The following is a 23,844-nucleotide window of genomic DNA, read 5'->3' as shown; positions in this document are numbered from 1 at the left end:
GCCAGGCCAGGTCCTCCATGGACTAGAGACAAGCATCCTAGGACCTGTTTCGAGCTTTCAGCCTTCCTCAGCCAAGAAAGCTTGACTCCAGTGGCATGGAGAGCACGGGACTCATGTCTGAGCATACCCGTCTCACTCAGAGTGACAAATGCAAAAAGAAGAATTGATGGACAGAATGCAGAAAAATGGCATACATTCACCCCAGTACAGAGATCTGGGCCTAAATCCATAGGTGTTTTTGCTTGCCATGCCATTCCATTTTGCCCCCAGCCATATGCAAATCAGTCTTGACCCTGTGCCCAATGGGAACAGTCCAGCCCGAACTGCCAGGCCAGGTCCTCTCTGGACTAGAGACAAGCATCCTAGGACCGGTTTCGGACTTTCAGCCTTCATCAGCCAGGATAGCTTGACTCCAGTGGCATGGAGAGCACGGGACTCACGTCTGAGCATACCCGTTTCACTCGGAGTGACAAATGCAAAAAGAACAATTGATGGACAGAATGCAAAACAATGTCATACATTCACCCCAGTGATTGGCCAGCCTCTACCCAGACTGTTCAGGCTGATCTAATGAGATGTGAAAAGCCCTCTAGAGATACAATGGGTTTCCTGTGGCAGAGAAGTACACCCTGCAAAGCAGATCGCAGGCAGGGGGTAAAGAGTAGCGTGAGACAACATCTGACGGCGCTTCACTGGCTGCCCGTAGCAGAACGGGTGAAATTTAAATCCTTATTTATAGCTCATCGAGTTCTTCATGCCCTAGGACCAATTTATCTTCAAAAATGTTATTCCTTTTATAGTCTACCAAGATTATTCCGCTCTACGTCTCAACTTTTGGCCAATGTCCCTCGGTTCCGCTTGCAGAGGACGGGGGTTAGCTCACTTGCTTTGAAATCGTCTGCGACCTGGTACTCGTTGCCTTTTGCCCTTCATAGCATTCAGGACCCCACTCTTTTAAAAAAAATAACTGAAAACATTCCTTTTCAATTAATCTGGCCACCCTCTATCTCTCAAGGTTCGCGCCGTGACACTCTTGTAGTATCTGCACGCTTTATAAATGTAAATAACATAACATAACATAACTGGTCTTTAAAGGGAGAATGACACTTTAGGACAGCACAGGCTGACTACCTCATCCTACTGCCCCAACCCTAGAAGGATCAAGGAGTGGACTCCCTGCAAGCTATTGGTTAACAGGGCCCACGTGCATCATCTCCATCAAGAGCCCCCATCTTGGAGTGCTTTCACGACCGGTGTCCTAAAGTGGCACTACAGGTATTTAAGTACTAGAAAGTGTTATTTCTTTATAAAGTCATATCTCCATTTGCCTACATTGGATTTTTGGTGTTTTGTTGCCTTTTTGTTCATAAAAATATAATATATTGTTACAAACTGGAGTTGGATTTTAATTTTGTGTTGTGCCTTACCTATTTAATGTATTGGTGTGTTTAAATGCTTTACACACCTGTCTCTTAAATTATGCCTGCTTGCTTGTTGCCAGCTACCAGCTACCAAGAGTTGAGCAATTGTGTTTGTGGCCAAAGTCACTACTTAGTAGACTGAATCATTTTGATTAAGCACTACACCAGGCTGCGAAAAGCATTGACAGGAACTGCCATGAAGGCAATACCTGACAGTGCTTCAAAAATGGTCATCATTGGCCGTCATTTCAAAATTTAGTGGGCAACATCTCCATCAAGGCGATGGAGTAATTTACTCTGTTTCTCTGACAGAGAAACCAGCATTCGGCCAATTTCTAATTTGGCCCCTAAGTTCAAAAAACAAATCTTGTCTGGGCGATGGCATGAAAAGTATACACCCAATGACAGAATTTTGGGGGCTGGGAAATTTGAATTTCTTGTGCTAATCTCACCAAAACCAATAGCATTTAATGGAAACTCATCCAGTGGATATCTGACTTCGAAAGGTGTGTGGTGGATACAGCCTTCAAACTTGCCCCGCTCTAGGATTTCGATATCCATTCATTAAAAAAGACTAAGGGGGTCATTACGATGGTGGAAGGACCGCCACCGCCAGCCATGCGGTGGGGGCCGTCCGCCATCGGACCGTGATTTTCCATCGCCACATTACGATGGTGGGGGGATCCAGACTGCGACTGTGGCGGACGCAAAGACCGTCCTCCACAGAACCGCCACAGGCAATTGTTACGATTGCCTGGCAGAGTGGTCTGCATCCATAAAATTGTGGCGGTGCCAAGCAGGCACTGTCCGCCAAATTAGGATGCTGTCTTCAGCCAGCCTTTCTGTGGCAGGTAACCCGCCATTAAAAGCCTGGGGGGGATTGGTTTTGGGGGACCATTGCGGGCCCCCCTTGTGTCTGGGGGTGGTGTTTGTGCACTGGGGAGACATTTCACTGCACCAAGTGGCAGGCACCATGTGGTACGTGCAACGTAGTGCAGGAAATGCACAACATGCATTTTGAACATCGCGGCGGGTGCTGCAGTCAGCAGCACCCGCTGCAATGTTAAAGTGCAAAATGCGACCCTATTGGGTGTGCGAAACCGCTGCATTTATTGCTGACGGTCCCGGTCACCACCACTACGGTGGATGGACTCCAGTCCATCCGCCATCATAATCGGCCCCTAATTCAGAAGGTGAAATCTTTGATTGTGACGACTCAGTTGATATAATGGAACTGTATTATAGTGCAGTTGGCCTGAAATTGCACTCAGGTCCAGGTCACAAACAGTTATTTCCAGCTGGTGCTTTACTTTTCTTGGTGCTTTTCGCTTTAAAACATTTGATTTAAAACATATCACTGGTACCACTTATTGGTTTTTAGTAATATTGGTGTCATTGATCTGTTTGATTGGTGTCACTGTTTTGGAAACTGGCTGTAGGATTTTTATTTTATTTGAGCTTTTTGACTGTTTTAGTGTTGCTATATAATTTCCACATTTTCCTAAGTAAAGCCTGTTCACTTTGTGTTATTGATACCAGGGGTTGAGCCCAGATTTAAAATATTAATGCTGGGTGTTTGACCTTGCAATATTTTGGGAATTATTATTTGTGTGGGACTCACATCCTCCCCAACTAATAGCCTATTGTTTTAAAGAGGTGTAAACAGAGTGTGAGAAAATGCCCCTTTTTGTCTGGTCACTAGTATTTTGTCCTGAATTATAATGCTGATTTTTAGACTCATACTGGGGCACTGCTATCCAGTGCCCAGTGCCTGTGCTCTGACTTCTAAAACATAAAAAAACATTGGTTAATTCCTGGCTGGTATATTTAACTATAAGGATATAGTACATGGTGTGGAAACTACAACCTTGGCATGGAAAGTTGAATTTCACCTGTGGGCTGCAGCACTTATTTTGCCATCCAAGAGTGTGACCCAAGAAAACATAGCTTCAGATTTACCATTGTAGCCTGACTGCTTCAGGTTGAACAGGTACCCCAACAAGTCAAAATAACCCCTGTGTAGAACGTGTGGCCTACAAGGTAGAGTATACAGTATTTAAAAGTGGAACATGTAGAATGGTATTGTTATCACGTCGCTAAGGTGGCAAGGCCTCAAATGCTATTTTCACTGTGGAATGTCCTGGCTGTTGTAGGACTACAACTGGACTACAGACTCAATTATTTATTCCGTTCTCTCAGGTCTGGGACCACCTAGAAAAAATAGCTCAACCACTATGCTAAATATTTATAAAAAGTCCAATTCAATGGTTAATTTAGATTTGTAATAAATATTTAGGAACTGTAAGCTCAAGAAACTTACCTTTTCCCTGCCTGAAGCTCCTGCTGCTAATTTTCGTTAGCATGGTAGCAGCTGCCCTGTCAGTACATAATGAAGTGTGAAAACCGCTGCTAGAGCAGAAACAATGGACTAGGTGTGGGGAGCTGGTTTCTTCCCCTTTCAAGAAGAGACCAGTTAGGGTAGAACCAGGAACTTCATTACATTGTAAAGGGCCTGCCCCTCCACAAGTACATGTAACGTGATACCTGGAGACGGCAAACCTTTGTTCCCACTGGCATGCTGGCTCCAAACCTAGGGGAAGAGCTGACCAAGTAGCAACTAGAATTGAACTGGACTAATGGCCTCTGCCTGGCACTCTAAGAATCTCAATATACTCCCAGAAATAGTTTGACATTTTTTTAAAGCTTTTGCTCCCGAGTCAAGGGGATCTACCCCTAAAAGTCCCTGAGTTGGCAATTAAGTGAATTTCATATTCATCCCCTGAAAGGCATCAGCATTTCTGAAAGAACGATAAAGACTCTTTCTGTTTTGGGACTTAAACATTTTCAAGCAAAACCCTCAATACCTACAATACCTTATTGGGCCCAACCTTGTGACAACCCTCTCTGTTTTGGCACTTAAACACTTTCATGTCAAACCCTCAAAAGCGCCAGGGCCTTATTGAGACTAACTTGTGAGAAGTTTGCTGGAAAGTGGGTTATTGGAAGGGGAAAATGTAGATCTGCCACTGGCAATAAGACCACTAACACATGATAGGACCCAGCATAGATCTCAGAAAATTATTCCTATGCTTAACCCTCGGTAACGTGGCTGTGAGCAGACAGGCTTAAATTCAAAGACAGGTATGTAAAGCATTTAAAAACACCATTTCAGTACATAATTAAGACAAAACACATAATAGAAATCCAACACCAATTTATAAAAATAGGAAATATTTGTCCATTCTGGAACCCTTGTCCAGATTTGCAGATGCCTTTTTGCGTCCCCTAGTACAAGCTCCCGACACTTATCTAAAGGACACCAAAGCAGTTCCCCTGTTACTGAGCGATATACCTTTTGACCCAGAATCCAATTACTACTGAGCCTCGATGTGGAGAGCCTGTACACAAGTCTGCCACATGATGAAACACTTTCAATCATTGAGGAAGTACTATTCACCACCCCTTGGAAATACCAAACACCTAGGAGTGTTGTTCTAAAATGCATCTCTATAGCACTCACGAAGAACTTTTTTGAGTACAACAAAACATTATACCTCCAAAGCCACGGCACCAGTATGGGCAGCACATTTGCTCCAAGCCTGGCCGGCCTATATGTCCATCACCTGGAAACAAATAAAATCCTTACACACAGGCAATCCTTTCAGAAGTAACATCCTAACCTGGAAGAGATATATAGATAAAATTTTTGTCATCTGGCGGGGTGACTTACAATCTGTGACGGAATTCATGACATGGCTCAACACCCAAAACGCTTTCTTGAAATTCACCAGCTCGGTCTCCAATGAGTCTTTGGTGTTTCTGGATTTGAATATCTACCCCGAAGGCGGAATACTGAAAATCACAACTCACTTTAAGCCCACTGCCAGAAACTGCCTCTTAAGATTCGACAGTTTTCATCAGCGACATCTCCGGGAGAATCTCCCCTATGGCCCAATTCCTCCACCTCCGGAGGAATTGCACTGATGAAGGAACGTACAAAGCACAGGCAACAGACCTGAAAACCAAACTTCAGCAGAGACAATACCCGGACCGGGTGATCAACACAGCAATGAAGCGAGCCCGCAACAACAATAGAGAGGCCCATCTAGAAGACAAGGTTCACAAAGAAACTGACCAAAAGAGACCCATCTGTTTGACAACATGCAGCACCAACTCTAACGAGGTTTCGAAAATCATCAACAAGCATTGGCGCACATTGGTCTGTGGTGAACTAGATTTGGAAAAACCACTATTCACACACAGGCGAGGGAAGAACCTAAAGGACATTCTAGTCCACACCCGCCAGCAAAACAAACAATCTGAACAACCAACACTGCATGGCATACAGGGGCACCACCCCTGTGGCAATTGCAGTAGTTGTCATTTGACTAAGAAAAGTAAGCACCTAACCTTTAGAAATGGGACGACGTGGGACCAAAGAAAATTCACAAACTGTAATAGCAAACAAGTGGTTTACTTAATCACCTGTCCCTGTGGCCGTACGTCGGGATGACCACCAGAGTAGTCAAAATCAGAATCAATGAGCACAAAAGCAATGTGAGGTGCAGAAAAATTACTACCAAAATGGCCACCCACTTTTTGAATGAACAACATTGTGTAAATGACTTGAACTGGACTGTAATAGAACAACTGCAGTCAGAAAATGAAAAAGAACAGCGTTGGGTGTTCCGGTTGGGCACCCATATCATCGGTCTCAAAGACGATATTCCATGAGGACAATTTAATTGACAGCAACTGGTAACCCAGGGCAAAAGTCCACCTTAATGCGTCTTCTAACACAGGAGATACGTCACAGGTCTTTTTTTCCCCCATCAACTTGTTTCCTTTAACATCAGAATGTTTCTATACATCCATAGTTAATTTATTAATAAAGTCCCCCAGCGCAACCTCAGCATGGAACCACTGAGTAATATGTGTAGCGCCACCAGTGCCCTGGGTAGACAACTTTGTCAGCACAGCCATTTACTTCTTACATTTATACATCCTTATTTGATTGAACAAATCAAGTCCCCTACGCTACTTTGGCATGTAACTGCCAGCACCCTGAATATACAGCACCCATAGAAGTGTGCAGCGCCACCCCCCGGGGGGAGTTAACATTTATCAGCACAATCACTGAGCGCAGTATTTTCAAGAAACCTAACTTCCGCTTTAGATGTTGCGATTGTTTAACTGGCACTCTTGACTCTGGCATGTAACTGCCAGCTCCCTGAATATACACCACTTATAAAAGTGTGCAGCACCCCCCCCGGGTTGTTAACATTTATCAGCACAATCACTGAGAGCGTTATTTTCAAGAAGCCTAAGCTTCCGCTGAAGATGTAGCTACTGTTTAACTGGCAATTTTGACTAACTCAGACATAAGAATTATGTGCCCAAACAGGAGAGCATTCGGTGCCGAAAGGTGACAGCGGTGAGCCACTACCTTCCGGCCGATGCGCATGTGCAGAACAAGGGACACGTGGGCCACTCGCCTGCACATGCACGGTGACCGCACGCTGCTCACACGCAGGCACAATGCGACCTGGCGTACTCCGGGCACGGCAGCCTAAACAAACACGCGGCCCGGATAGACCATATATGGGCAGCCCACTTGCTTCCGGTTTTAGGGCAATTAACGCCTAATTGATCGGACGATCGGATATAAAAGGCGTGAAATCCAGTCCAGCCTTCATTCACAGCGGAGCCGCGTTGGGGCAGCAAGGCGTAGGAATTTTCCTCGTAATCGTGAGTACTATAGCTGGCAACGACGTGCAGAAACTCCAACTCTGAAGGTGAGCGATCTGAGCAGTATCTCTTACCTTACAGGGTGCAGATTGGCACGACAGTCCCCCCAACGTTAGGAGGCTCATGAGGCACACCATATTGTGGTAACAAGTATGCATTTAAAACAACTTTAAAATCCTCCTCAGAATAACAGGTCCCCAGAACTACAGAGGTTAAAGAAATAGAGCATGTGTTTTATGTTCTGTGTTTTGTATGTCCTGGCTTCGTTCCTTTTTTACAGGGCGCACCTTCACTATTAGGATGACAATATTTGTCTAGTAGCTGCTGCCCACACACATTTTTTCCTAGGTCACTGAACCAGGTATAATGGAAATAGTGAATCACTATAAAAATGAAATATTATTGTTTCTTTTCTTGTGTTCATTCCTTAGATTCGCTAATCGCGGAAACCTTCGTGACAATTAATTTAGGCACATATTAACCTTGTCTTAGACTATCACTTTTCTGTAAACTACAGACTTTTTGTAGGAAAACATGAGTAAGGTGGGGATTTGTGCACCCCGTCCTGAAGGAGGAGTTCCACTCCGAAACATGTTGACGCACACATGAGGTGATGTACATAGCATTACATTAAAACCTCTCACATCACCCTTTTCTTAGTCCACCCCACGAGCCAGGTACTTTTTAACCATCACTTAAGTCACTTCGAACCCCACTACTCACTCAATATCATAAAAACCTAATATGCACCTCACATAGTCATTGTGTAAAAGTTCTCCCGCGTAGTCGTAGGTAGTAGCACACCGCATCCCGTAGAGGGGTGCGAAGACCCCAATGATGAAGCATGACACCAAGGGTCCTTTTGGTGTGTGAGGGGTATTTAAAGAACACTACGTGCTCCCCATCATTGTAGGGACTACTTTCACCCACTTGTGGATAACTCAAGTCATCACCACGTTGCGTGAGGCCCGTATCGGCTAAAGTGCCTCGGCTGCCACTAACTCTGTGCACCTCAAGTCATGGGCCCTTTATGATTGAATATCGTGGTGCGGATGCCACCATGTCACCTCTGGCAGTGGGGAATGTGATGTGGTAGGTCCCTAGGCCCTCATGCAAAAACAATAACCACACGGACACACCCAGATAGAGAGTGTAAATGGCGTCAAGCATGTGCGCCTGGACCTTTTTATTGGCAGGGTCACATGTCCTCTGATGCCTTTGTTGGATGGGTGTGGTGTGGGTGTACACCAGCCCTGAGGAAGTGGTTGTGGCATGCTTACAACTAGACCTGTGATCAGCAAATCACTACAGGGAAGACCTGGGACATGTAGCATTGTAGTTACTCCCTGTAAGCGTAAGCGGAGGCGGCTGGCTGAAACGCGCGTCCTTCACGACTTTACCAATATGGCGGTTTGAATCCCCGCATCCACTGAGATAGGTACACGATGGGTGCGGGACTTCACTTTTTTTTTTTGCGTGTGACTTCACTTTTTTCTAAAAAACATATATATATATATATATATATATATATATATTCACTGAAAAAACCATAGGTTATAGACCATATATAGTTAGGAATTAGCATTTAAAAAACCTTATTTTACTCACACAAAACCATTGAAATTCCATATATAGTTAGTTGCACTAACTATATATCGCGCACCCGCAATCCACTGCTGATGATGTCACATATTACATCATTCATGACATGGTCAGTGACATCACTGATGACATCACTGATGACATCTCAAATGTTAGCGCACCCGGAAGTGCTCCGGAGCGCGAACCGAGGCGCGAAGCGCAGCGACCCGGAAGCGATCCGGGGCGCGTTCCGCAGCGCGTAACTTAAGCGTAACAGGTCATGTGACTTGTTAATAAAACTTTTCATTGGTTCATTTCACTTTTGGTTTCCTAATGATGTAAGGCTAGGTCAGGTGACCTAAAAATAACACTTTTCATTGGTTTAGAACTATTGTTTTTCCCAAATGATGAAAACCCCTCCTTCTTTCCTCACTCTGACTTTCATCTTTGTGAGAGGAAGACCTTTTTTGATATTTGAGCAATGGCTTCATTGGTAGCTTCAGTTGGTGGACCCCCACCACCACCACCACCTCCTCATGGGAAGAGAGGACCACCTCCACAGTTCATCAGCAACACAGAGGAGGAAGAGGATGAACAAGAGGAAGAGGAGACAGAGGGACCACAGTTTTTAGAAGAGGAGCCCCGGGTTTCTCATCGTAAAACTAGTTTTATTTGGCAGTTTTTTCAATCCCTGAAGGGCAGAAAAAAGTTAATGCTAGATATGTGACGTGCCTAATAGTAGGTGAATGTGATAGAAATGTAACGAAAAGAGTACAAAACATTTACCTTATAATTGTCGTTAACTTACTCACTTTTTATTTTTATACTTTCAATCTGTGAAAGAGAGAACAAACATTTGAAAAATATTAAAACATGTATTTAAAAATTAGAAAAGACAACGGAAAAGATTGAAGGACAAACAGTTTTTCAACAACTTTGACACTTACAGAAGCTTCTGCTTCTCCAGGCCCCCTACACAGTCCTAAAGATATACATTTTAAACTAACAGTATCTTGATGCAGATGAAGTGAGGCCTATCTTAAAACATGGTGCATCTTTTGCACTGCTGTTGTCTCACAAAAGTGTCGCAAGACACTAACATTTTAAATGATTGTTTCAGGATGCCAATAAGATGTGTCCTATCCAGAGGTTTGTTTGAGGTGAGGCCTACTCAGGGTTCCAAATGAAATTTCGAGTTGTTGAAGAGAACAGAGGACATAATACATGTGAAGGTCTACCAATGAAGTAAGTCATGTCCACTTCACTCTTGAACAAACGCCAGACCTCTTCTGTGTCCGTGGACAGAGCTAAACTTCATCTGCACAATGTCATTCGTAAACTTAGGAAACACAGGTGATGTAATTGAAAAACGTGCAATTTCTTTTGCTCATTTCACAATCACATCACTTGTGTTTCCTTTGCTTAGGTATCTCATTGTGCAGATGTAGTCCAGCATATGAAACAGTACCCAGAAGTGCAGCACTGCATGCAACAACTTTGACACTTACAAAAGCTTCAGCTTCTGCATGCCCCCTACACAGTGCTAATTATATACATTTTAAACTGATGGTATCTTGCTGGAGATGAACTGAAACCTATCTTGCAACATGGTGCATCTTTTACACAAAAGTGACCCACAGCGGTGCAAAAGAGGCGCACGGCCATCATAAATCTGACCCTAACATTTTAAATGATTGTTTCAAGATGCCGATAAGGTGTAACCTATCCACAGATTTGTTTCAGGTAAGTCCTACTCAGGGTTGCAGATGAAATTTAGGTTTGTTGAAGAATACAGAGGAGATAATACATGTGCAGGCCTACCAACGAAGTGAGTCATGCCCACTGCACTCTTGAACAAATGTCATACCTCCTCTGTCTCCTGGAACAGGCCTAAACCTCATCTACACAATGTGATGTGTAATGTTAGGAAACACAGGTAATATAATAGGAAAACGTGCAATTTTTTTTGCTCATTCCACAATCATATCACCTGTGTTTCCTTTGCTTAGGTATCTCATTGTGGAAATGTAGTCTATCATATGAAAGACTACGTAGAATGTGAGCACTGTATGCAACAACTTTGACACTTACAGAAGCCTCTCCTTCTCCATGCCTCCTACACAGTTCTAAATGTACATCATAAATGCAAACAGTACAGAATTAATAATACATGTTAAATGGTTTATTTTTGCTGTTCTCAGAATGTATCAAATTTCACTAAAAACAGTGACTTGAAGGTATTCATCATATAACAGCGGGGGAAAAAAACACAATCAAAATGATTGTGTTTAAAAAACCCATACAACATAACAAATCAGAATTCAGAACTCCTTAAAATTAACTTACTTTCCATGACGTCGAAGGATGTCCTATGAACAGCTTACACTCTGTTGTGCTATTATTACTTTCAGCCCGCCAATTTCTGAAAGAAAACCTCCATCGTTTTGAAAAATATGTTACATACAATAAATGACTTCTCGCTCTCTACCACACGTTTCCACAAGGCCAAATCATGTAAGAGCCATTTATAACTCTTGAAATTCTTGTAAGCCAATCCCGTCATTTTGTATTTCCGCAACTTTCAGAATTAAAATGTTGAAGATCATTTTCACAATCCTGGACTAGTAATATCTTACCCTTCTTGCTCACTCATGTTCTACATTTCCTATGACACTGATACTGCTTACTATGAAGCAGACTTACACTACCTCTATGACTACTACAATTATTTAATTCTCTACATCACTTTTAATCACAAAGCAATATCAAACAGTAGACAGCATTGCAGACTTACATTCCCTCTACTCCATGTTTTGATTGGCTGCTTCAATTAGCTTATAAAAAGAAACAGTTTTTCTGAACTCATTCAAAGTGCAATTATTTTTCCATGACGTCAAGTGTTATGGTAAGAAGTTATGTCTCTGTACTACACTTATCCTCAAGGCCAAATCGTGTAGGAGCCATTAGAACTTCTTGAAATTCCTCAGAGCACATCCCGAGATTCTTTCCCTAAAATTTTGGTTTTAAAAACACCAGGTAAGAATTTTTAAGGTCATACGGCAATTTTTTTTTGAAAATTAAAACAGAATCGTTGCAGAATGACCAGCCATTTCTAGACTTTAAATAAGCTGTGTAATGTCCTGATGTTATTGAAGGACCGTCATGATATATAATTGCTGCAGTTTAAAAGTCCTTCCTGATATTGACAACTGTGAAGCCACAAAATTTTTAATTAAAGTTGTCAATTTTGTTCCATCAGGCCTACATCGTTGGAACATTAAAATGACATACTGGCCATTTGTTCGTATAAATAATGTTGACATCATTTCAGATTTACATTGGCTACACTCCATGTTGTGATCAGCTGCTTTTACTAGCTTATTAAAAGAGACTGATTTACTGTCTGGCAAAGTTAAATATATAAATCTTTCTGAGTCTACACTAGTAGTACTTGATACCCTACAGTTCTCGCAGTCATGCTGCCATTGATAAGAAAGCCCAAACAGGTGATCTACATCTACACCTTCAGCATGCAATACATCAAGCATATACATTAAAAACTCCTGACAATCTTGCTGAATATTTTGAGAGAATTGTGTTTGACCTGAACATCTGTCTAACAGATTTCGAATTTCAGACACACTTTCTATTTTTGTTCTATCAGTGCTACATTTCTCTAACACAGAATTTAACAAACTGCAAAATCTTTGATCAGAATTGACCACAATCTCTTCTTTTACATTTTCTAGAGAAAACAAAACATTAACCACTACATTAGCATAGCAGTTGACACCAGAACTGTTTTCAAATTGAAAACCAACAACATCTTCAACAGAATCCTTTTTGTTTCTGCTTATAATTTCAGGTTCATCAACTTTTCGTCTTTTTGCTACAACCTCCCTAGTATTGGTCACATTTCTTCGTTTCCGGCCTACCACACGTTTCTCAAACAAGGGATATTGAGGCAAATGTGGCGCATACTCTCTTCTTAACCTATTGTATTCCTTAACACAATCTAGATCCGCACAAATGTTTGTGACATCACACTCAATCAAGTACAATCCCGATAAAGTTCTAACTCGTGACAATGCCACATATGCCATACCCTCCTTGAACACAGAACTGCCAATATTCACCAATGCACTGTCTACACTTAAACCTTGCGATTTATGGATTGTCACCGCATATGCCAAGCAAACAGGAAACTGCTTACGGCGAACATATAAGTCTTTTACAAGCAAAAATCTAGCAGAACAACGACCAATTAGCTGTACTTCCTCAATGCCATCAAATTTAATTTTTAAAAATTCAATTCCATCTCTATTTCTGTATTTCACAAAATCAACAACATTACCCATTGATCCATTTACCAGACCTCTTTCAACATGTAAATTCCTTCTTAAAATTATACGGCAGTTTAAGCACACATTCAGAGTCTTTTCAAAACCTGCAGTTTTAGATATAGTCTTCTCTAATGAATCCAATTTTGTTTTCAAATTCTCAGACAAAATAATTGTTGATCCCATATGCTCTACTCTGTCAATAGCTTCCAGTTTCACAATCTCTTGGTTTTCTAAATGCAACATTTTGTTGTTGAAGATGGCACATTCTGCAAGAGTTGGCATCAAACATATTCCAGATTTCTTCTCAGTAATTTTCTGAAAAATATTCTCAGGCACAACATCTTGTTCTGGATATAAATTTGACAGTAATCGTGCATGTAAAGCTTCTTTACCATGCTCGGTCACTTTTCCAATTCTAACATCTTGTAGAATATTCTTGTAAACTTCATCCTTCGCCTGACGCATATTTTCATGCAGTTCAGCATAATTGAAGTTTAACCATATATTGACGTTGCCAATGCTCCCTAGGCACTTCCTGGTATCTTCATGCGTGAGCATTTTGAACACAGGTTGTACTTTCACTGGTGTCAGCTGCAGAAGATCTCCGAAAACAATGATGTGTTTGCCACCAAATAACACATCATACTCTGTTTTGAGAACTTCTTGCATTCTCAAATGCACAAAGGCAAGCATGACATTGGAAACCATGCTTACTTCGTCAATGATAAGAAGTTTCATTTTCCTCAAGATTCTTGAAACTTCACAACAAGCATCTCCAGATAGCTTGTGATATTGTAATTTGTTGTCATGCTCCACTGGCAGCATCAGTAAACGATGTAAAGTAATCCCTTTAATGTTATGTGCTGCCAGCCCAGTTGGAGCGGTAACAACACAAGACAGCGGTGATTCAGTCCTTTTCTGCAGATAAGATGCAATTGCTTTAATGAGGAAACTTTTTCCAGTTCCCGCTTCTCCACTCACGTACAGTCGGACAGGCTTCAACGACGTACATGAGCACTCTTTCTTCTCATGACTTAATCCATGATCTATTTGCTTGGTAACTTCGTCATATATTTTCCTCTGCTCAACGTTGAGTTGTCTTTCCAAGTCTTCTAAGTTAACCGCATCCTCCTGAGCATGTGCCATGGCTCTTTCCACTTCATTCATGGCAGTGGCAGCTTCATTTTCGATAACAGGTCCTCCTAGTGGATCCTGACTCAATGAAACAGAACTCTGACTGTCCTGAGAACTGTCTCTGGCAATCTCGGCTGCAATCGTTGCTTCCTTCTCGATTTCCGCATTCAACATTTCTACATATTTGGAAAAAGCAGGACATTCTATGGTCTCCTTGGCGGCAGTGAAAGAGTCTTCGTAACAGAGGAAATCTCCAAGCAGCTCCTCTTCTGCAAAAGTGCTAAATAGAAAAACTCCTTTTTTTCAGGAGATTCGCCACTCAATTTTCGATGGTTTACCAAGTGGCATTTTCTTTGCTTGACCAGACATCCCTCACTTCCAATTACAGCATACACTCCTTTCTCAGTATCTTCTTTGATGTTCCTCTTGAATATGTAATTTTGTAGAACCTCATACAGACAAACATTCTCGAGGTGACTGCTTCGATTTGGATAATATGTATCCAACATGTTGGTCTTCAAAATGTCGGTACTGTTTGGCTCCTTTTCCGCCAAATACTCAATTTCCCGCACAGGTTTCAGAACTCGATTACGCGTTGCAGCAAGACCAAGACTCGCCCAAACGATACTCCTAGATTTGCAATAGAGACTTGCTGAAGACAACCGGTCAGAACATTCGTAAGCTCCGATTTCTCGATGCGACAACATCTTCAGACTGAAACTATACAACTTCTTACTGAGGCTCTTTTCATGGGAAATGTCCTCCCACATATCCTTCAATTCTGTCTTTTCTTTTTTGGTGATGTAAGATGTTACATACCGAGCCACAGCCATACAGTTATCAGCCACAAACTGTATATCCATGTTAGCATTCCACATGGACAAAATCACTGGGTTGTAGTCGTTGATGTACTTGGACTCTTCGTTCCTCTTCAAATTGTATGTGTTTTTCGGTGATTTCTTCATCACATTATGTCGCAGCGAAGACATCAAACTGTTTACTCTTCCTTTAGAAATCACCGGTCGTGGAAAGCCGAAACGACATTTGGTGTTGAACTTGTCCTTGTTTCGGAATTTACGACGACAGTACTTTCCACAACGATGGCTTTGGATACGTAGAACTTTTTCTCTTAGGCTTTTCTTCTCCTTTGCATTTGGAACAGCACACGTAGAATACTGTTGTATGAAACTCATCACTGAGTCTTCTGGATCTGTTCCAAATTTAGGTGCATCCTTGATCCACAGTAGCATATGTATATGAGGAGCACCTCTTGCTTGGTACTCCTTTCTCCAGAAGAAATCCAACACCTCTCCACGAGGTGGATTCTTCTTATTCATGATGAAAGACATCATAGCTTCAAATCTATGATTGAAGTACCTGCATACATTGACTGGATCCAAAGAGCACAGTTCTCCGGGTGTCTTGAATTCGATGTTTTCAATGTTTCCATTTGCCTCTCGTAGAAATTCAAGTAAGTCTTCCCAGCCATACTCGGCACAGCTCAGAGTGAGGAACCATGTGGGAGTTCCTAAGTTCCTCAGCATACATTTTAAATCACCATGACGACGGTACCAGTACTCATTAGTACCACGCTGACACGCCATGAGATTAATCAGGTGACAATCCAAAATACTGTCTTGGACATTGACTTTATCCATAAAGTCACTTGCCGAGATGTTTTGCATGTGTATACCACTTTTCAAGATGTGGTTCACTGCATATGACAGTCCAGACAGATCGCTTTCAAACAGGAGATGAAACAAATAGGGAATACATTGTCGAAACCTAGCATCTCCTGCATACAATCGCAAAGTCCGGTATTCAGAAGCAGGAATTTGATGAGGTCGCTCATCATATCTTCCTCCCTGACCTGTTGGAAAAAGCTGTGGGAAACACCGAGCTTCCAAACTTTCCTCCCAAACACTAATGGGACTCCCTTTGGCTTGTTTCATTTGAAACAACTCAATAGCATTCCCCATGACTTCCTTGGAATGCAAAGGATGAACACTATAATGTTCATATATTTCTTCACTAGTAGAGGGTTCTACTTTCTCAATTTGACCAGCACACAAATCGCTATCCTCTTCCTCACTTACTTCCTCTTCTGCAACATATACATTCTTATAGTACTTATTATTTTTTTTCAAATACAATGTTGCCTTTTTGACTTTCCTAACATCCACTAAATCTTGCCATATTTTCTTATTCTTTGTCGGAACCCCATTAACTAAGATAACCAGAGGTTCCTCTTCCACTTTTTCTACTCCAATTGTGTTAATGTTTTTCTTCAAATCTAGAGGCAAATAAACAACTCTTCCCTTTAATCCTCTCTGTAAATCTGATGGAGGCAATTTCCCTGTCTTTGGCTCCATTCTTACAATAGCCTGAAAGGGATGGATACTTTGAATCAAAAGAGATTCATAAGTATTTAAATCCTTCAATTCAGAAGGAATCTCAACCAATTCCAGATTATTATGAACTGCTCTAGCAGGCATCTGGTTTTGATTTAATTTGGTACAACAATAAGTACACACACGTTGATCTGATCCCAAATTAAAACAATTTTCTACCATCAAGTATGTTGTGAAATCCTTCCATTCACTATTATTTTCCCTTTCACTTTTTGCATATAAATCCACTAACTTAGTCTGATTCTTATAATAAGTGCGTCGACAACACACACAAGTGAAATTAGGCCTCTCACTTGATTTCACCTGAAACGTCGCAATTTCCCTCTGAAAATTATCTGTACTGGAAACCTGTACAATATCTTCCACATTACCCTCTTCTTCTGGGTCAATTTCAACATTCTCCTCTTTACTTCCAAAGTAACAATACTCAATTTCTTCACAAATATTCTTCACATCTATTTCAGAACCATGCAAAAGAGCAGCACATAATTGTTTAAGCATAATTGCTGGACTCTTAGCATAATACAACATTCTAACTAATTTCCTCACTTTATTATGATGCACTGCTAGCATCCTGAAATGATGAAAAACACTCTGGCATACTCTCCTGGAAAGACAAGCCAGTGAATGTCCATGCAAACCTGTCACTTATCTCACTCTGCAAGGATCTATTTCTTGCAACATCTTCATTTTCTGCTTCAAACTTTTCTTATTAAATGTCCGTACAAAATCACAAAGCAAATTGATGGAATCCTGTTGCACACTGCAAATACTACTACACTTCCAGGTGTACACAGGACCCTTAGGACGTCTTCCTAAAACCTCATTACCTAACACCTCTTCTGTCTCTGTTGTCACAAGTTTTTCTTTTTCAACTGGACAACCATCTTTCACTTCATAAGCTCGACCACTGGTGTCAACTGCATGCACCAAATCATTATCCTGGAAATAACTCTCCTCATTAAAAAATGCCTCACAACTTGAACTATGCATCCATTCTCCGGAAAAAACTTCACAAAAATGACTACGATTAACTATTCTCTTCCATCTACTATTTCTTTTGAAATCATAAATTGCCTTGTTTAGCTTCCTAATTCTATTGATTATCAAAATAAATAACTTACGTTTAATTTCAAATGCCTGATCAATAAGTTTCTCAACTTTTTTTTTTCTCTTATAAAAAACCACTTTCTGTTGACCTTTCTTAATATTTTTTAACAAATTGCCAATTATCCTGTTGTGGAACATTCGTTTACGAATGTCCCTAAACTGTTGTTTCCTTCTACTATCATGCACAGAGTTATCTCTTGCTCTAGCAGTAACATTTTTCATTGGCCTTTCCTTTCCGTTTAAATTGCTTCTCTTTTTCTGGACTGAAACATTTTCTGTAGTAATACTTTTTTTACTACAAATATTTCTTATGAATGTTTTTATGGTCTTACCCGGTGCTTTCTTGGTGACTTGACAAGTTTTTTTGGTAGAGGACTGCTGCATTATTTCATGGACCTGCTGTCTTTGACGTTTTGCAGCCTTTCTAATTCTTTCTTTGGTTGGCATGCTCAAATCTTGAAATGATCTGCAGTTGAATCTGTGGTAAAATATAATAAAAAATTTTATTAACCACTGTTACCAAACAGTAAATCAATAACAGTCATCAAAAACTTAACACACTACTTCACATTTTTACATAGAACATTTTTTAGTGATTTGGCAAATTTAGAATACAGAAATAGCAGAAAAGAAATGGAATTATTCTTCATTTACCTGTCCTGTTTTATATGTGAATCTGATCTAATTTTATGAGCATATTTTAATATTTTATTGAAGACACTACACATAACCAGTTTTTGAAGGTGTGTTTAATTTAAAATTAAACAGTTTACATTTTTACTTTTCATTTATTGTAAATTTTAAAAATAAATGTTTATAGTTCCATAGGCTCAAGCAGGTCAGCTTCCCACCCTATGTCATACAATTCTGACAAATCTGCATCCTCATCATGTTCTTCTTCATCCTCAGGATTTAAATCATCCAAGGGATCTACTTCCACTGACGTTTCAATTACGAGTTCAATGATGAGGTCAACATCAACTGAATGCTGATTGTCGCTCATGTTGATGTTGTCGTTATCTTTAAAGAAAGATAACAACAATGAGATGTTGCAAAGTAAGAGACAAATCTCAGAGATTATAATAGTAAAATTGTTTAACAAGAGTAACATTTTGCAGCTATTATTTAGCCATGTCCAGCAATGCTGAGGAGGTGAGGCCTATGTCCAAGTTTTCAGTGAACAGGAATCATCTCTTCTTAACCTTGGATAAGCCTCACTGACTCTGTGTCCCCTGCTCATACTTAAATGTACAGGGGCAGATTTATGTTAACTGGCGCATCCCCAGGGATGCACCAGTTAATGTGCACCGCTGCTCTGCCACCCATGGTGTGCCGCATTTACAATGTGGAGCACCATTGAGTGAAAACAGCACAGATGCGTCACGCATCTGTGCCGCAAAAGCAGCACATTGCAGGAATCACGTCGTAAGCGCAACATGTCTACTGCAATGCACAGGAGCAAGCCTCACATTGCATGGTGCATCACTCCTTATGCCTGTTTCAAACAGGCGTAAGGATTTGATTCAGCAATGCTATAAAGCTGACTCAGTGAAATCTTCTAAATTTCACTGTGTTAGTTTTACAGGGCTTTCTTGCAAATTAATGCATACCTTGCAACAAAACACCTATATGAAAACTGACACAGGTTTCATGTGGCACAGGACTTTACAGCATGACACATCTGCCTAGATGCATCAATTTTTAAATATGTCGCCACATAGCAAATCTTTTGCACCGCCGCTGCGTCACAAAAGTGACGCACAGCGGCGCAAAAGAGTCACACACCTATCATAAATCTGTCCCTAACATTTTAAATGATTAATTCAGGATGATGATAAGGTGTGGCCTATCCAGAGGTTTGTTTAAGGTGAGGCCTACTCAGGGTTGCAGATCAAATTTACGCTTGTTGAAGAATACAGAGGAGATAATACATTTAAAGGCCTACTAATGAAGTAAGTCATGTCCACTTCACTCTTGAACAAAGGCCAGACCTCTTTTGTGTCCGTGGACAGACCTAAACTTCATCTGCACAATGTCATTCGTAAACTTAGGAAACACAGGTGATGAAAGTGTTTTTTTAAAGACTTTGCAGCGTTTTTGGGTCACTTTTAACATGGCTATGTAACTCAAAGAATCAAAATCTAAATTTGCCAAGCACAGGTGCGAGCATATTTACAAGGAATTTGCACCACGGGGAAAGGTCTTTTAATATAAAATGGGAAAAATAACATCAGAGATACTCAAATGCCTTATAAATATGCCCCAAACAACCTATGAAGCTCTAGCAGTACATATCCAGAAATGTAATTGATTTCAAAAAACGTGTTTAAACACAACATATAAATCAATTGTATACCTACATTCATGGGGAAATGACTTAAAATGTCCTTAAGACACATGAAAGCGATTTTTTAAAGCCTTTGCAGCATTTTTGGATCACTTTTAACATGGCTATGTAACTCAAAGAATCAAAATCTAAATTTACCAAGCACAGGTGGGAGCATATTTACAAGGAACTTTCCCCACAGATAAAGGTCTTTTAATTTAAAATGGGAAAAATAACATCAGAGACACTCAAATGCCTTATAAAGAAGCAGACACCATTATTTCCTTGTCATAAATTTTAAAAGCATTCCTTTTCCACAAAAACGATTTTCAAGTCATAATTTGAAAACACTGCACATGGGGAAATGACTTAAAATGTCCTTAAGACACATGAAAACGTTTTTTGATTGCCTTTGCAGCATTTTTGGGTCACTTTTAACATGGCTATGTAACTCAAAGAATCAAAATCTAAATTTGCCAAGCACAGGTGCGAGCATATTTACAAGGAATTTGCACCACGGGGAAAGGTCTTAAATTAAAATGGGAAAAATAACATCACAGACACTCAAATGCCTTATAAAGAAGCACACACCATTATGTCCTTGTCATAAATTTTAAAAGCATTCCTTTTCCTCAAAAACGATTTTCAATTCATAATTTGAAAACACTGCACATGGGGAAATGACTTAAAATGTCCTTAAGACACATGAAAGCGTTTTTTGATTGCCTTTGCAGCAATTTTGGGTCATTTTTAACATGGCTATGTAACTCAAAGAATCAAAATCTAAATTTGCCAAGCACAGATGCGAGCATATTTACAAGGAATTTGCACCACGGGGAAAGGTCTTAAATTAAAATGGGAAAAATAACATCAGAGACACTCAAATGCCTTATAAAGAAGCAGACACAATTATGTCCTTGTCATAAATTTTAAAAGCATTCCTTTTCCTCAAAAACGATTTTCAAGTCATAATTTGAAAACACTGCACATGGGGAATGACTTAAAATGTCCTTAAGACACATGAAAGCGTTTTTTGATTGCCTTTGCAATATTTTTGGGTCACTTTTAACATGGCTATGTAACTCAAAGAATCAAAATCTAAATTTGCCAAGCACAGGTGGGAGCATATTTACAAGGAACTTTCCCCACAGATAAAGGTATTTTAATTTAAAATGGGAAAAATAACATCAGAGACACTCAAATGCCTTATAAAGAAGCAGACACCATTATTTCCTTGTCATAAATTTTAAAAGCATTCCTTTTCCACAAAAACGATTTTCAAGTCATAATTTGAAAACACTGCACAGCTCCTATGCACAAAAACACCCTGTCAGTACTAATACTTCACATTTTCTCCAATTACAATTTCTCAAAGAAACAAAATCTATTTGTAAAACACTTAAGACAAAGCAACATTTTAAAAACACAACTTTCTTCATAATTTTCTCCTTAAAGCACACTATTCCCTATCTAAATAAAATGAATCTTTTCTCACCTTAGCAAATACTTTATGAGTTTCAAAACAGTCTCAGAAATACACCAATTTGTCTTCAGCAGAACAAAAGGTATGCACTCCACAGGCTGCAGCTATAGAAAGCACAGAAATGCTGTAATTCATCACACATATCTCTCATGTCACCCAATCAAAACTCTTCCCTCACTTTTTTCAAATCAAAACCCTTCCCCCTCTGCCCTGTCTGCCTTTTTTGCATAGCAACCACCTCCTGAAAGACCTCTGGTGTTTGCAAGTTCAACAACAATGTTTCAATTGAACTCTGAACTCTCAGTGCACCTGCATATCCAGTGCAATCTTTCATTTAATGATTTTTTTTGACCATTCAAAATACATCTTTCAAATAACTCATCCATGCACCCTAACTTTCTGTTTTCAGCAATCAAAATCCACCAATCACTGTTACTGCTTCATTAACACAGAAACTCCACAGTTTTTTCCATTTTAAACTCTTATTTTTTCAACTGCCATTTCATTGCCACACTTCATCTGACTGCAGCAGAACCTTCTCTCACCATGTTTTCTGTCTGGATTGTTGGACATAGTTACATCTACTGTGCTCAGAGGTATGCTGATAACAGAAATTTACCTAACCTCAATTTACAAGATGTGGAAATTAAGTGGTTTGGCCACAGAGGATTAAAATGTCACCAATTGATACCATTGGTGAAAACCTTAATGCATTTGCCAAAACCTGACCTGTTAATTGTGCACTGTGGAGGAAATGATTTGGGCACTTTGACTGGGGTAGGTCTGGAAATGCTTTTAAAGGACACCTTTGAGCAATTGATGGCACTTTTTCCTCAAACTGCCTTGGTATATTCAAATATATGCCAAAGACAGAAATGGAGGTGGTCGAACCAATTTTGTCCACAAATTGAGAAGTCGAGGAAGCATGTAAACAAATCTGTTTCAGCTTACATGAGAGACCATGGAATGGGCTCCATGTACAACAATAACTTGTGTTACTACATGCAAGATATCTACAGAGGAGATGGAGTTCACTTCTCAGATGAGGGCAACAGAGTTTTCATTTTGAATTTAAGACTCTGCATTGGTACCTACTTATAAGTACCTAAATCTACCATAAACCCAAAAGCTCTTCTCAGAGCTACCCTACATCTGATCACTCACAATTATTATTTTACTCTAACTTTTTTTTACTAATTTTCAACAAAGTACGCTCCCCGGAGCGCTACCCGGTACGCGAACCGGAAGCTAACCGCGTGAATTTTTTTTTAAAAATGGTTTTTTTTCGCACATATGGGCCTCCTCAGCCATCCTCAGAAAACCTAGGGGGTCAAAATACGTCTACCGTGTCCCCTTCTACCCATTCTGAACATTATGTGCCCTCCATCTTGTATCTTAATTCGACCGAAACACAAAATGGTGGACTCCCGTAACGTTAAGGTTCGCGTACCGGGGCGCTCGCCAGTTCGCATACCGGGGCGCTCCCCGGGAAGCGCTCCATTAAAAAAGGTGGGAAAGTAATTTACAGAAGAAACCCTTGAGACACTTTCACCAAATATAGATTTGCTCATACTACATACCAATCCCTACCATTTTCACAAATTTGGTTGAAATTCCATTTAGCCATTTAGCCTGTAGACCTCTCTAAATACCGTGAGGTAAATTACTTCACAAAACACATCTGAAGTGTTGGAATTGACAACCAATGAAAATGTTACTTTCATTTTCTACTTTTTTTACCTGACATTTGATTGGTTATATACCTGAATATATATAAAGGAAGAGAAGGAAACACAGCCATTTTGACTACTACTTCCTGGTGTACATTTCAATAGGATTTTCACTAATCACTTCAACTTCTTTGTAAAGGTAAGTTGTTATTTTAAAAACTGAAGTATATTGTGCACTATAAGTTAATATGGTAAACTTTTTCTGACAGTTATATACTATCCCTCTGTAGTAGTTATAGATTTAGATAGACTTCTCTGTTGTAGTTATGGATGGAGTTAGGTTTCTCTTGTATAATTATGAATTTACTTACGTTAAATCACATACACTTTTTTATATTCCTACTTCCACTCTGATACTATACACTGCCCAAAGATAAATTCACTGATAAAAACTGCCTATCTAAAATGAATCCCATCAGTGCCCTATCTGTACTAATATATTTTTTTTTTATCCAAATTTCAGGCAAAATGGAAGGCGAACAGAAAGTTTCATTTCAAATTGTCCTGCAAGAGACCAACCAAGAAATAATTGATCCAAATTATATAGAATTTATGGA

This window comes from Lissotriton helveticus, chromosome 1_1, assembly GCF_964261635.1.
Source record: "Lissotriton helveticus chromosome 1_1, aLisHel1.1, whole genome shotgun sequence".
In the NCBI taxonomy this organism is placed as follows: domain Eukaryota; kingdom Metazoa; phylum Chordata; class Amphibia; order Caudata; family Salamandridae; genus Lissotriton; species Lissotriton helveticus.
The sequence above is the reverse complement of the archived record's forward strand: the minus strand, read 5'-3'. Positions refer to the sequence as shown.